Source organism: Alligator sinensis, unplaced genomic scaffold, assembly GCF_000455745.1.
Source record: "Alligator sinensis unplaced genomic scaffold, ASM45574v1 scaffold611_2, whole genome shotgun sequence".
NCBI classification, from domain to species: Eukaryota; Metazoa; Chordata; order Crocodylia; family Alligatoridae; genus Alligator; species Alligator sinensis.
Genome location: NW_005841869.1, coordinates 3,573,430 through 3,589,803, shown reverse-complemented (window position 1 = coordinate 3,589,803; position 16,374 = coordinate 3,573,430).

Sequence of the window (16,374 nt, the reverse complement as noted above, 5' to 3'; positions counted from 1 at the left end):
CACGTCACACTGCTTCCTTTCTGTAGCACCCAGATACATGCCAACAAGGTGCTTTCTCAGACTGGGCAGAGTGAGGTGGACCTGGAGGGTTGGAGCCACTGATGTTCTGCCCTCGGTCCCTGAGGGATGGGCTCTGCCTTGCAGCCACCTCTGCCCGAGACTGCAAAAGGTTCAACCCATGACAGAGACGCATGGAGGCAAAGACGGGCCTTTTCCAGGAGGCAACCCAGACTCTGGGCCTCAGCACTTGCAGAGCAGCACACACGTAACTTGCCCACCATAAATTCATCACACAGACACCCACCCACTCAGTGCACACCCACGCACGCACACCCACTGCATGCCCACTCTGTCTCTGTCTCTCTCGCACACACCCAACATGAAGGAGGCTATTTTTCCTCCAGGCTGGGAAGGCAGAGAGCAAAAGTGCTAGTTACTTTTCTCCTCGAGTACAGGGCATGGAAACTGGCAAAGCTTTTCACTGGATCCAAGCAGACCTGCTCCCAGGTACAAAGTCATTTTATTTTAGAAAAATCGGAATCTAAGAGCCAGGCCTCCTGACCCAGAAAAACGTCCAGGGGGCAGAAGGACAGCACCTCTCCCCAAGCAGACATTTCTGTGGTTTCGGGGCAGCTGAAGGAGTTAAACCAGGGGTCACAATTGCAATTTGTGCGCAGCTGAACACAGCTCCATCATGGGCTGGTGCTGCTCGGGTAGCTGCAGATTTAATTGATTCAGATGGGCATTCAAGTGGGTCAGCAAAGCAAGCTGTTCGTTCCATGCCTTGTTACTAGGTTTGGGCAGAATATTGTAGCTGCCGTTCCCCGTGACAAGGATGACTTCTCACGTGAGTACTTCGCTGTTCACTGAGTGCTACAAGGTTCTCCTAATTACCATCTAAGGCCTGCAAAGGGCATTCACCTCTTCCTGCAGGTCTGCTGCAGGCATAGACATTTGCCCACCTATGTAAGAAAAAAACAGTCCTCCTTAAATGCAGCTACGGGTGCGGGGGCTGGACATGTGGGCAAAGATGTCTGGCCCTGGATATGCCCCTCATGTAAGATCCTTAGAAGTGACACAGCATCATACCATGGTTCACTGGCAGGACAGGATAGGAGCGGGCAGGTCAGCAGAGCCGTGCTGAGGGGGCTGGTGAGCAGCAGCATGTTTAGCGCATTGTTTATTCCCACACATCCTTTCCTTTGCCTGTGTTGGTGACACGAGTGCCTGGTGCTCATCAAAGGAGCAGCACGATGGGCATGTGGTAGGGAAGCTCCAGCAGGAAGGGGTGGTGAGTGAGCGGGGGCCTGCGCATGCTATAATCCTGCCCGGCACAGCCAGTGGATCTCCACCTTGGGTGGCTCCTGGTTTAAGCCAGCTGCAACCTGCCACAATGGCACAGGCAGCAGCATCCTTGCATATGGCAGGCCTTCTCCCGCAGCCCCCCAACACTGTACCACCCTCATCCCTGGCAGTGCTGGGCCTAACTCGAAGGGTATGCTGCAAAGGGACTGGGGTCTGCTGTCAGGGAGCACTAGCTCTGTACCTCCACTCATCGTGCAAAGAGTCAGGGAGCGGCACGCAGACCGCATCCCTCAGCAAGTTTCCGTGGGATAGGTGCGACGGGGCAGGCTATGTTTGGCTTCATAACGATCCTTCAAATGATCCTGTTCCATCACTGTCAGGCAGTTCCTCAAGTCCCGTGCACTCAGCTCTTTGCTTTCCTGGTGATGGAGGAGTCTCTTTCCCGGCATTTAACTTCTGACTCTGCCATGCGGCGTGCAGCCTTCCCTGCATGCCCGCTCCCGGCACAGCGCCAAGGTCTGGCCAGCTGCTGATGGCTCGGGCAGCACAGCATCTTGCAAAACTACAGGTGAGTGTAAAGACGACTCCAGCTGTGTTCCCCCAAGATGCCCCAGGGCTCTAATCAGACCCTGGGGCAATTTACCCCCAAGTGAGTGAGGCTGGTGTGTGGCAGGGTCATGCCCTGCCCTACCATGACCCTCAAATGTAGGGTGCACTGCACTCAGGGGACCAGGCTGCGTCTTGTGCCTCCTTCCTTCTCTGCCCTTGGGCACAGCTCTTCCCTGGGTAGGAAGGGGCAGGGCTGGGCTGCTTTACTCTGCCAGTGTTGTTCTTGGCTCACTGGTGACTTCAGGCAGGGACTAAGAGTACACCTCAAGCCCATAGCCTCATCAGGCACCCTGGAGTTGGCCACTGGTTGGGGCAAGCCCCGTGCTGCCTGCTCATCCTGTCCTGGTCATGTAGAAGGCAGAGAGCAGGCAATACCTGGTGCCCACTCAGGACCCTGGCTCTTGCCTCCCAGACTGCCTGACTTGGGAGCAGTAGTTTATCATGTGGCCCCCAAAATCAAGTTAGAGTTGCACCTTATAGCCTGTAGGACCTGGGCAGGTCAGTTTCTGCTGCACAGTTGCCTGCCATGCTCCTGAGGTGAGGTGCTCCAGCTCTCACCTAGCTGGAGCCATTCCCCTTAGCTGAAGTAAGAAGAAATGGTGGTGTCAGACATGGGTCTAGAACCAGGAGCTTGCTGTACCTCAGGCAGGGCCTGCAACCAGCAAGCTACCCAGGTGCTTGCTTTGTCTTCCTACCTGGGAGGCACAGAGGAGCAGGCTCAACAGAAGATGCATATTAGTTCCAGGAAAAGGGCTGCATTGCTTGCAGTACTGTAGGGGTTAAGGTGTCATGTTCGTATGTGAGAGACCGGGGTTCAAATCCTGCACAGGCAGTGATGGATCTTTTGACATAAGGCATGTGACTGGTGCAGAATGAGAGCATTACAGGCTGATATCTATTTATCTGGAATAATACAAGGCTCCATTCATAGGACCTGGCTGAAGAGGTGCAGCTGACACGCGCATTCGCACACGCACATATTCTAATATAATAAAAGGCTTCGCCTGCTGGTGTATGCATATATATGTGTGTGTGTATGTATGTATATATAGATATCTATGTGTATATATATGTGTATGTATATCTACGTATATGTGTATATACGTATGTGTATGCATATGTATATATGTATGTATAAGTGTATATATGTGTGTGTGTGTATATGTGTGTATATATATATGTGTGTTTATGTATATATAAGTGTATATATATGTATGTGTGTATATGTGTGTGTGTGTATATATATATATGTATGTGTTTATGTATGTATGTGGGTACACATGTGTATGTGTGTGTATATATATATATATGTATGTGTTTGTGTATGTATGTATGTGGGGGCAGAAATGTGTATGTGTATACATATGTGTGTGTATGTGTATGTATTTATATGTATGTATGTGTAAGTGGTGTGTATGTGTGTATATATATATGTGTGTTTATGTATATATAAGTGTATATATATGTATGTGTGTATATGTGTGTGTGTGTATATGTGTGTATATATATATGTGTGTTTATGTATATATAAGTGTATATATATGTATGTGTGTATATGTGTGTGTGTGTATATGTGTGTATATATATATGTGTGTTTATGTATATATAAGTGTATATATATGTATGTGTGTATATGTGTGTGTGTGTATATGTGTGTATATATATATGTATGTATAAGTGGTGTATATGTATATGTGTATACATATGTGTGTGTATGTGTATGTATTTATATGTATGTATGTGTAAGTGGTGTGTATGTGTGTATATATATATGTATGTATAAGTGGTGTATATGTATATGTGTATACATATGTGTGTGTATGTGTATGTATTTATATGTATGTATGTATAAGTGGTGTGTATATGTGTATATATATGTATGTATAAGTGGTGTGTATATGTGTGTGTGTATATATGTGTATACATATATAAGTATATGTGTGTATATGTATGTTTTATATGTATGTGTGTATATATAGATATGTGTGTATACACATGTATACATATATATATGTGGGTGTGTATATATGTGTATATATAGATGTATGTGTGTATGTATATGTGTATATACGCATGTGTATGTATACATATGTATCTGTGTGTATATATGTATATATGTATGTGTGTATATATGTGCATGTGTATATATGTGTGTGTATGTGTATATGTATATGTGTGTGTATCTGTACATAGATATATGTGTACGTGTATATGTATATATGTATGTGTATATGTATGTCTATGTATATCTAAGTATATGTGTGTACATATATCTATGTATGTATGTGTGTATACATATATGTGTATATGTATATATATAGCTTAAGTGTACACATGTATGTGTGTGCACACACACACATATACATAGACACATACATAATGTGTGTGTATACACACACACACACACATACATACATAATGTATGCGTGCACACTGGCCTCCCGCTTGCCCCTGCTGGCCCTGGCACCAACCCTAACTAGTACACACAGCTTCCCAGTGCAGCTGCAGCCACCCAGATGCTGCTCAGCCTCCCGCCTCCTCCGGCAGCTGCCCCTGTCCCTGCCCCTGCCCCTGCTGCAGTGCTCCAGGCCAAGGAGAAGCTGCAGCCCGGGCAGGCCAAGTGGAGGGAAGGCAGCCCTGTGGCTGGAGCTGCATGCGGGATGCATCTTCCACCCTACCCCAGGAATATGCTGGAAAAGCTATTTCCATAGAAGATGCCTGAAAGTGATTTCTTTTATCACAGAGAAGCTGCTGCTATTCAGCTTCCATGCAGGTCTTGACAGAGCAGGACCTTGATCCAATGACAAGGAGGCTAAGAGAACTGGGGATCTCGTTCTGCTACAGCCCTCATCTACCTTCACAGCATTAGTTAGTCACTAACTTACTTAGTAACTAGCCAAGTTAGTTACTTATCTATTAATACCTAGATAAGTAACTAACTAAATAAATAGATTAAGTGAGTGAGTGTAATCCAAAGTAATATGCTACAATGATTTCTGTATGATGAACACACAGGGAGGGTTCCAAGTTATGCATTCGTTCACTCAGTAAGCACCTGCACCCCACAAATATTTCATGGGTATAGAAGAGCAACCGCTCCCCGCATCCTGGCACCAGGAGGCTGTGGGCACCTGAACAGGTGCTAAACAGCTTGCTGAGAAGGGAAGGGCCAGCCCAGCTGGCTGTGCCCAGAACAGCACTGCCCAGGGCACCCCTGGTTCACCTGCCACCCTCACAGTTCAAATGCTCAGCCATGGGATCAGCACCCATGACCCCTGTCCTGCACTCTCCTGGATGGGAAGCTGTCAGCTGCAGCTCTTCACCTGACCCATGAAATGGTCACTGGGCCACAGAAACAAAGAGCTGACCCAGGAGACCGTCTGAGCTGGGGCACCCACTTGCCTTAGTGCAGTGGCATTTGAACCCAGGATGTCTGCTCCCCAGCCAGTGCTCCACCCCCTGCAACCAGCAGATGCTCCTGGGCAAAAGTCTCTTCGCTGCTCCTCTTTATACTGCACATCTAACTGGTGCAATGGAAGAGGTAGTCACTGAGCCACAGAAACAAAGCCACACAGGGCTCCAACACACAACCTCACACTCCCACGGCAGGGCTTTAACCAGCAGGCCACTGCAGCTCCTGACCCAGCACTGCCCTGCCTGGACTAAGGGGCCATCCACAGGTGAGCAGACCCATCACTGGGGGGTTGCATCCGTGAAAGCCCCAAGTTCCCCACCGCAAGGAGCAATGAAGTGCTCTAGACAAAGACCAGGCTTGGAAGACATGGCTGAGCCCCCCTGCACACCGAGGAGGGGATGCTGGGTGACCTGCAGAGCAGGGGGAGCAGTCGTGGCCTGCGCAGGCCCGGCAAGGACGGCAGAGTGGGAGGGCAGCGCTGGGTGTGCCCAGGGGCAGATATTAGGTCCCGGGGGAACAGCATAGTCACAACATCACAGACTGACAAGAGCAGGGCCCTAAGGCCACATCTCATCCAGCCCAGCCCAGCATTTGCCTTCTCTGCACTCCAAAACCTCCTGGCATGGACACTCTGCAGCCCCCTGGGGCATCTCACCCTTGGGCATCAGCAAGGGAGCTCATCCTCAAAGCCAAGCTGTTGGCAAATGAAGCCCCTTGCTCTTGTCTTGCTCTCCTGCCACAAGCAAAAGGCCATCAACCGTCATCCTCTCCATGACCACCCCTCCATGGTGAAAAACTGCTATCAAGGCCAAGCCCTCCCTCCTTCTCTTCCCTAGACAGACCTACCTCTGGATCACTGCTCCCTGCGAGGTGAGGGTCAGAGCCTGCCATGGCTGGAGCTGCTGCCTGGCTCTGGCCACACGCTGGACACCCGCACACCTTGTAGGTGACCCCCAGCACTGGCTGGCCGGGGCTTTCTCATTCCTCCGTCAGCATCCAGGTGCTCCCTTGACCACTGCCTCTTGCTGCAGCTGTGTGAGATACAAAGGAAAGGGCAGGTGATGGGGGGCTCGGGTCTGGCCCCATCTCCACCACACTCTTACCAGGAGCACACACAAAAAGGGGCTGGGGACCAAGGGAGAGAGGACAGGAGGGGTTCAAGCTGGGGTTGCATATTTGCATGAGGTACAAAGCAGCCAGCATCAGCAAGTGACTGTGAACATCAGTTCTGGGCCCAATGCCAGTGTCACCGCCAGGCCTGGCTGTTTAGGGTCAGGATCAGCCACACTTGGGAGCAGTGCCCCACTGCTCCTCCTTGTCAGTCCCCAAAGCCAGAGGCCAGAGGTAGCAGGGGCCAGACTCGGGCCAGCGGTGCTCACATGCAGCAGACCCCTCCAGCACCTGCCAGGCAAAGCGATGCTACATTCTCCCACCCAGCTGGGGCAGGAGGGAGGGTGCAGAAGCTGAAGGATGTACATCGATTGTGAGAAGACATGTAGAGCGGGAGAGCTCTTGGTCCTCCTGCTTGGAGCCAGGTGTTCCCAAACATGGTGACTTCTGCCGCCCAGCTCAGGTTTGTTGCATTGCAGCATCTCCGAGGGTGCCTCCACCCCAGCCCCAGGACCTCCCAGAGGGGCCTGGGCACCAGGAGGCTGGGGGTGGCTGCAGGACTAGCAAAGGGTTAAGCTCTGTCATCTTTTATTCTTGCCACACACCTCTGCTTAAATGCAAAATCTCAACAGGGTGTTGTTCGCTATAAAAACCCTAAGCATGATTTGTGAACTCTCACAGCCTTGGTAATCTCATCAGAGTAATGGGATTATATTTCAAATCACCGCGGCCTGTTCATTACACATTTAAACTCCTTTGACAGAGGAAAAGTTAAATAAAATGTGCGTGCCGGCCCCGGCTGCCTCTCCAGCTCTCTCCCTTGATTAGACAAACAGATGCTGAGCTCCGAAATGAAAAAATAATGTGCTCGTTTATTCATTTTTCTGACAAGTCACAATAGATTTTGAATGGCGAGTGAGTGACCTCCCCGAGGTCCAGGTGCGAGGGCTCCTGCGGCAGCACGAGCGACGGCGCCCCGCGCGGGCGGCTAATGGGCTCCAAAGCAGGCGATTCCCAGCAAAGCAGCACAAGTGGTCATTTCCGAGCCACGCGCCGCCCACGGTGCCGCCACGTCCCCTGCGGCTGCCGCCTGATGGATTTCTCCATGGAGCTGATAAATCGCATTTCAATTCCGGGCCTGGCGCCGACAGTCGCTCTGCTAAGCGGTACTGCCGTGGCTGGGCTGCGCTGGCCAAGCTCCACAGGAGCCTGCCACCGTGCTGTGCGGCAGCCGCCGGCTGCATCAGGGCACCGCGGCACAATGGGACACCAGCCAGGCCACGTTGGGGACCAGAGGGGCAGGTGCCCCCTACCCCCACCAGCCAGTATGCAGGGGGAGATCTGGCTCCCTTGCAAATTCACAGTGGGCCAGGGCATGTCCTCAAGCCCCCAGCACATCTGTGCAAGGAGAGGAGCTCCCCTAGCACTGCCTGGGCTTGATGTGTGCAGCTCCCTGCCCAGTGCTGGTGAGGGGACCGTGGCCCCACTGCATGGGTTGTAGACGTACTGCGCAAAGCATCCCAAAACCTCCCACGAGGCTGCTGCCCTCACGGGAGCATCTGGCCAGGACTGCTGGAAGCCCCTGGCTGCCGGCTGGCACCGGTGCCCTGGCACGTGCTATCGCTGCTGCAGCATGGGGTCACGGCTGGCTAAGTGCATCTCAGCCCATTCTGCACATGTCCCACCACCCAGCCCGCCGTGGAGAGCAGGCCAGGTGCCCAGAGAGCTAAGCACTCAGCAGCTGAGCGCACCATCCCAGGAGCGCCCACGGAGAACCCAGCCCGGTGCAGCTGGTCAGCACTTTGAACCCTGGGCCACCAGCCTCTCGGTCAGTGCCCTGCATCAGCAACTCCCGGCAGCTTTGGTGCTAATGACACCACCGATAACGAGGGGGGACAGTCACTTAGAGCCCCAGAGGCTCAGGCATAAAGGATGCCTTTGGGGCAGGCAGCCATTACCATACCAGGACAGCAGAGCCTGGCAAGGCAGCACAGGGACAGGGCACATAATGCCAGGGGATGGGAGGGAAGGGAGCCTGGAGAGGGCAGCCACGGCCCTGGAGCGCAGGCATAGAGTGGCACACAGCCAGCAAGGCTCCCAGGGTGAGTTCCCGCTGCATCCAAATGGCCTTGTCCCAGCCCCTGGCCTCTGTATGATGGCCAAGGGCTCTTCTTCGTGCCTGCAGGGACTGCTGCAGGGCAGCCGCAGGGGGGAACCGGGCACGGGCAGGCAGCCAATGTGGGTACAGAGCGGGCTTTGGGGCTAAAGGATTGTTGCATTGTTGCTGGGTTAATTCCCTGTCTCTGAGGCAGACACCGCAGGACATGCAGGGGGCTGAAGGAGAGGCGCCAGCTCGGGGTATGTGGCCTGGCTGGTGCCACCTGAAGCTTCACCTGAGCAGCCCCTGGGACAGCAGAAAATGACAGACTACCTGGTCATCGGCAAGGTTCAGCAAGGGCTGATTGTAGCCCGAGCGCTCCTGGAGAAGTTCCTCAGAGCTGCTAACAACGGTGGCTGTGGCGAAGCTGTCAGCAGGGAGTACGACTGCAGCAAGACAGTGCTGCCCCTGGCATCCAGGGCCCTTGGCCCTTTCTCCTGTGTGTCCCCCACTCAGCTGCACAGGTGGGTCCTGAAGGAGCTCAGGGGCAACTCTTGCAGGCTGGGGCTGGCTGCCAGGGAACCCGAGCACTGCATGCTGTGCGCCCGAGCACTGCCCACCCCCCGCAGCTCACAAGGGAGGCCAATGCCCTCAGCCACCCTCGCTGTGGGGCCGGCACACACCTCACCGCACAGCCGGCTCAGCCAGAGACCTCCTCACACCCCACTGTCCATAGCAGACAACCCCACATGCAGCAGGTATCCACGTGCAGCTCCAGCAGCGCTCCAGACAGTGCATACATGAGTATGTCTAGTGGGGCAAGCCCAGCTCATGCGGCTACTTCTGCAGCAAGGGCCCTGTCTGCCAGGGCGCCTGCAGGCAAGCGTCCCGCTTCACCTGAGGGTATCCAGGCCATGGGGACATTTCACAGCAGCTCCAGCCCCTGATCTGTTCTCAGATGGTGCCAAGTCCTGGCAGACCCCACAGCCACAGAGAGGAGCTCCTTCAGGCTAACCAGCAGCAGGGTTTGTTCCAGGGCAATCCTTCCCAACCACGCCTGCCCACCCGGAGCTTCCTTGGCTGTTTGGGGAAAGCAAAGCCACTCAAACACGACTAGCAATACCCCCATGTCCCTCCTGCACGGGACCTGGCGCACCCAGACCCACGACTCATCACCCCAGACGCAGCCCTGCCCGCAGAGCAGTCCCACGGGAGGTGCACCACAGCTGCTCCAGTTTCCAGAGTCCGGTGTGAACGCCACCTGACTCCACCTGATGACAGAGGGAGGCCAAACCTGGAACAACCACTGAATGCAAAAGGCAGTGGCGGTTCCAATCAACGGGACGCACGTTTAATTTATAGCCCTGACACAAGCACGCTGAGGGCTTGTTGCAGCAATAACTGATAACAGCTCTCATGCCGTGCGGTGCACGGTACACAAAGGCTGCGCGTGTGGAAGCTCCCACTCTATTTGTTCTACATCATTACTTTAAAATTGAATGGCGTGCACACATCTTTTCTCTCATCCCTGCCACGGTGTCTACAGTTGGGTTCTTGCAGTCGCAGTCGCATTATCTACCCAGTTCTTCCCCAGGGAGCACCCAGCACCTTGCACCATGGGAGAAGCTGCAGATCCCAGCAGAGCTCTGCAGGGACTGCAGTCACCGGGGTCAGTTTGCAAAGCGGTGGTTGTTCGATTACAACTGAGCCAATCTTCTCCCAAGGGAGCCCCCCGGGCCAAGGGGAGACGATTGGCAGGTCACAATGAGCTCCTGACTGCGGAGGGCTGATCTATCAACCTAATGGCTGCGACAAACCCACCCACTCCCCAGGCCCGGTGGTAACAGCAGATGTTCAGGTGTCACGACCACCAGCATCTGAGGGAAACGTGTCACAGGGAAGTGACCGCTGGCGCTGAATGGCTCTATCCGCACAAGCAGCAGGTTGTGCGCTACATGCACCGAGCAGGAAGAAATAACCAATGTGCCTTTTTGGAGCAGGCGAGCATTTCAGGGCCTCGAGGGCCTGAAGAAGAGCTACTTCACAGCTGGGAAAGATGGACACAATTAAAGGCCTCTCTCCCTTTCCTCTCCCCTCTCTTGCTCTATCCACCATTTTCCTCCCATGCCATTTCCCGGAAATCTCTCTCCACAGCAGAGACTTCTGGCCACTGGACTCCAGCTAAAACCTGGCCTCCATCAGCAGCGCATGGCTCCACCAGCAGCCAGGCCAGACCGAGCCATGCCTGCACCATGCATCCCCCACCGCCAACGCACGTGCAGGAACATGCCCAAGCAGGGCAGCTCAAAGGACGGTGCAGTTTTGGGAGAACAAGGGCTGGGCTTGGGAAGGGTGTGAACCAGGTCACAGAGACGCCAGCGGAGACACGTGCAGCACGGCAGGCCGGGAAGGCTGGCCTCCAGCAGACAGCCAGTGCGATGGCACGGGTGTCATACATTAGGCTTTAATAGCTTTGGGACTTTCCCTTTAATGAAGTTCAAGCCTCTTTCCTAGGACTATTAATAAACAAACACGCGCCTCTTTGGAAATGCTGACAAGAGGCTGGCTGGCGGGGCGGGGTGGCGCGGCGCTCCCCCGAAGAGGGGCCTTTCACAGAGCAGAATTCTGGAGCCTTATTAGGAAGCTGAAATGCCAGATAATTAGAAATACGCCAGCAAACACCATTATTGTCAGGAGAATGCAATCGCATACAGTAACGAAGCAATTATTAATGAGCAACGGCAAGGCTGTCATTAATTTAAGCTTTTCAGGATCACAGACTACGGCGAGTTAAATGTTAAAACTGAGACAGGGTGGCTGAAATTCATACGCAGGCGGAGCTGGCTGACCAGGCCTCGCTGGATTCTCCGGGGACACCGCGCTGGGTGGTGCCCCGTACGGACCAGGGGACGATTCCCTTGGGGGTGTGCTGGGCCCAGCACAATGCATTGAAGAGCTGCCTCACCCCAAGCCCAGCACCTGCACCTCACTCCAGGGCTTCTGCCCTGCGGAAAGCAGAGCCCAACCCCTCACAAGGGCCCGACTGCAGCCATTGCGCCTGGCTCAGCGTGCCAACAGCCCTTCCTGAGAGCCCATATGACGGTGAATGCAGCTACGATGGCAAAGCAATGCAGCACAGCGCCAATGGCCCTCGCTGGCTCGGTGCCGATGCTGGGAGCAGGGCATGAAGGCTGGGGGCAGCTGGAAGGAGAGTGGTGGGAGGATGGAGCACGGGCCTGAGGGCTGGGACATAACCCCAGGGACGGGACGGGTTTGGCCGGGTCCTGCCACAGCCCCGTCTCCTCCCTGCCCACCTGCGGGGCCGGCAGCTCTGGCCGTGGTGCTGAACTCCACCAGCACGGCCTGCCCCGTTTCTATCACAGCCCCCAAAAGCATCATCTCGGCCTGTGGAAGAAAGGCAGAAGTGCTGACAGAAGTCAGGGCCCTTCCACACATGCCCAGCACAGCTGAGCCCAGCCTTGGGCATCCCCACAGCGCCGCTCCAGCCCTGGGCTTGTGCTGGAGACAAACACCCACCAGGGATGGGGACCAGAGCCCCCCAAGCCAGTTCCCCACTGGGAATGGCCCAGAGCACAGCTTTGTCCCTCACAGCAGGGCCCTGCAGCGCTCTCCCCAAAGGGAGCCAGGCACTAACCCTGCCCCCTTTCGCCCCTTGTCCTCCACCCCCGGACCAGGCCTCTCCTCCAAGCCCCTCTGCTCCTCTCACAGGGACCAAGCAGCCCGCAGAGACCCTGCCAGCACACTGCCAGGCCGCAAGGACTGCAGAGACTCAGCTCCTGGGTCCGGTGGGCAGCCAGTGGCAAGGAGGCCGGTGGGGAGAGGAGCCAGGAGCAGCCCCAGGTCACGTGGCAGGGCCAGCTCACTGCAGCACGTTCATGGCAGGCTGCTCACAGCAGACCGGTAAAACGAGGAGCTAATATAGCTCCCGCAGCCGCTTACAGGGAGAAGAGGGCTTGCTCTGACTGAATATTAGATTAGTTCAATTGATGGCTTCTGCCCCTGCCATAAACAGGCCGCGCGCTGCCAGAGCAGGTTATGAATGGCACGGGCTGGAACTGAAGGACAGCGTTGCTATTCACTCACAGGCCCTGCTTTCTCTCCCAGCTGCGGGGGGAAGGGGAGACGCAGGGAGGATGTCGGGGCTCACTGCAGACTGGGAAATCCCCAGGATAGGAGCAGGATGATGCAGGTACGATCACTTCATGGGGAGCAGGTGAGCGGCAGAGATAGAGTCAGCACTGGGCAGTGGGAGATCTCACAGCGAGCCCCCGATCCAGCTACTGCTGGGTCTATGACCGCTGCCCAGGCCTCACTCATGCACCAGTGCTGCTCCTACTCCCTGGCTCGGAGCACGCCAGCATGGACATGCCCATCTACAGCTCAGCATGGGGCAGCTGGGCATGGGCTGGGAACGACAGACAACATGTCCACGTCACACCCTGTCTGCAACACAACCAGCCCTGTGGCCCTTCACTGGGCCTCCACCTACCGCTGGGGCAGGCTCCTACGCCTGCTCCCAGACAGGACCCAGCTCAGCCTCCCAACAAACACAACCGGCTCTCCCCAGCCATGGAGGGACCAGGAGCAAAAGGTCTCATGGCCGACGGCTGCTGCTATTTCACCCCATTTGCAGCATGGCAGCAAGAACGTGAGCTCTGCTGGGGAGCGGCTCACGGTCTGGTGCACTCTGCCCCTCTCACTGCTCCCAAAGGCAGCTGAGGCAGGGATGTCCCTCACAGGGATGCGCCAGGTGCTCGGGCTGGGTCCTGCGACCGGCAGGGGAGCACACTGTGCCGAGGCGGCCCCCTCCCTCCGCATGGAGTGCCGCAGCACCTCACAGTAATTTGTCAAGGCGGCTCGGGCTGCTTCAGTTCTGCAATATGTACCTCGTGTCTGGGCTGTCATCTGACATAATTCCTCCTCGCTGGCATATTGCTGATTTGTGCATAAGTGATGTATGCAATCCACCTGAGTTAGGAGTTAGGAGTTTCTTGATCTGGGACTGTCAGGGCAGAGTGTTTTAGTGCCTCCTGCGATTAGGCGGAATTGACAGGCCCTGAAAGCGGCGAATTGCACAACGTGTGAAATTAACAGCGAGGGACTGAAGTGGAGTGTGGCAGTCATTTAATCTGCAATTTATCAGTTTACGCGGCTTCTTGTAGCAGGCGGAAGATGACGCTCCAAAAAAGGATGTTCTCTCCCTTTTTAATTTCACCTGACAGGTGATAGAAGAGCAATATCTAAAGGCCTTGGCATCATCTGGCCTGTGCCGGGCTCCTAACCACCTCAAGAACATGTCCAGCTCCTTTGGAAGGCAACCTCTCTCCTGGGAACGGTGGGCACGGGCTGGGGCTCTGAGGCAGGGCAGCCCAGGCCTGGCCGACAGTCCCATCCACTCCCTGCAGGCTGGAGGACACAGCAGCACCTCTACATCTCCCTCCTGGCAGCATCCACCTACCTACAGCATCTCCCCAGCCCTGAGACACGGCATTTTGCCCCTCCAGGGAGGAGAGAGGCTGCTGTGGCAGATGTGACACTGTGATGGGGGGCTGGCGAACGAGGATTTCTCACTGCCCACCCAGTGACTCCACCCTAGTTACCTGGAAGCAGGCTGCTAGCATGGCCTGTGCCAAAAGCCCAGTCCTGATGACACTGTGTGCCCACATGGGCCACCACCCAGCATGCCAGCGCTATCCTGCCCCTCAGCCAGCCCCCTTCCCTGTGCCTGGAGCAAGGGGCAGACCTCACCGCCACACGTCTGGGCTGGGGGGAGCTGGGCATGCACTCATTTACACCTGGGCTGCAGAGCGTGTCCCACATGCCCTCGATGTGAGCTGCTACACGTGGGGCACTGCGGGGAGCTCAGAGCCGCAGCCAGCTGTACCCCAGAGGCGCAGGCAGAGCAGCAGCCCATTACCCTGGCCTTACCCCATGGGACAACGCAGCACCATCCCAGGTCCACCCTGCTCCCAGCAGCTACCACGTGGCTCCATCCCACTGTGATAATGTCATTAGAGCCGGGTGATGGTTTCCTGGAACGCCGCAGCCTCTCTGCAAGGTGACAGGCTGCCACGGCAGCATGACAGATAACGCATCCTACCGGGTTACGGTAACCTGGCTCCGAGTGCATTAAACTCCTTTAATGCGGGTGAAGCACACGCCTTCCTCGATGCACTTGTCACCGTCTGGGGGGACGCGGAGCACGCACGCACGTGTGCACACCGCACCTCCCAGCACTGACACTCGCAGGCAGGAAGTGCATGGTGCACTAGCACCAGCAGCAGCTCCTTCCCCTCGAGGAGGCACCATGTCTACAAGGGCTGTGTGGCCGGGGGCCTGCTGGCCAAGCCCACTTCTTGGCTCCTGTCCTAGTAGCAAACAGGCAGCTCACAGAACAGGAGACAGGGAGGGCAAGAGTCATCCACCTTCACCCCGAGGCAAGGGCTGTGTCACACAAAGGGGCTGGCTCGCTCCCATCCCTTACCCACACAGCTGTAGCACCCAGGAGAGGGGATGGAGACCCAGCCTGACACTGCCCTGCCAGCCTACACCCCTCAGCTAGGCCACGGCCAGAGCAAGGATGGCTCCAGCTGCATGGGAATGCAGGCCTCCCCTCAACTCCTTTGATGAGCTGGATCTGAGCCTCCTCTCAGCAGGGGACCAGCATGATGGAGGCACCACACGCCTCCCCGATTTGCTCCTGGGGGCTTGGGCCGTGCCAGAGGAGCAGGTGCCACAGAGCAGCACACCACGGCGCCCAGCTCCCCGCTGCGGCCAGCACACGAGGTTTCACACGCCAGGCTCACTCCTCCCCCACCTCAGTATCAGGAGGTTAAACTGTTTGATGTCAGTGCTTTCAGTGCTCACAAGCAATCTCCTTGGCCTTCCTTGGTGGCCTGCTCCGATACTGCAAACCTTTACCCACCCTCATGGTATCAAAGATTATTTATAATGAATTAAATATGTTTTTAGCGGCTTCTTTCCACACTTACTGCCGCACTTTTGCTGCCACTTCAACTTAATTAGGGAGGCCTCGCTCGAGACTGAATAAATGCATCTATAGAAATCTATCTACGTATAAATGAAAAAAGCAGGCACCCCAGGTCAAACCAGTACTTTCAATTTATTGCCCTGGTACATTCATTTGTAAATAGCTTTGCCTTGCTGGTTTCTGAGTGCAAGGCTAATGCTGGAGTGCTTAAATTAATAGTGACGCACACCTTTCATTATTGCTATTAAATTAGGTGCTGGGCTTTGATGGATTCACTTGTTGCTGAACTAAAAGCCTTGTAGATGTGGGTGTGTGTATCCATTTGGTTTTACAGCAAATTTAGGTCTTAATGTCAAGCCAGACAGAAAGGAGAGAGTTTCTCCTCAGCACTCTTACTCTTTAATTAGCCGCACGGGCACTTCATGCTGTCTGTTTCCCCTGATCCTCCAGGGACTCTGTAAAGGAAACGCCTTGGCCTCGCTTTGCAGAGCTGCAGCAGGGCACTTGCAAGACAAACAAAGCAAGGCTCAGACCATAATGTTTATAACCTTCACAGCCATCTCCACGGTCTCTGCCGCAGGAGCAGAGCTAAGCAGAGCGCACAAGCCCTGCTGCTGACTAGGAGCCAACCCCCGGGTGACGGGTTCTCCCCAGCGACGCACCACGGCCCAACACAAGACATCATGGCGGTGTCGTCCTGCAAAGCATCTAGAACGGAGCGCGGCCGGGGACAGGACGCCATGCCAGAGACCCCACCTTCCACCCCAGGCTGGTGAGGAAAGCGGTTGGAGATCACGGGGTCCCCGCTCCCAGGCTCTCCAACAA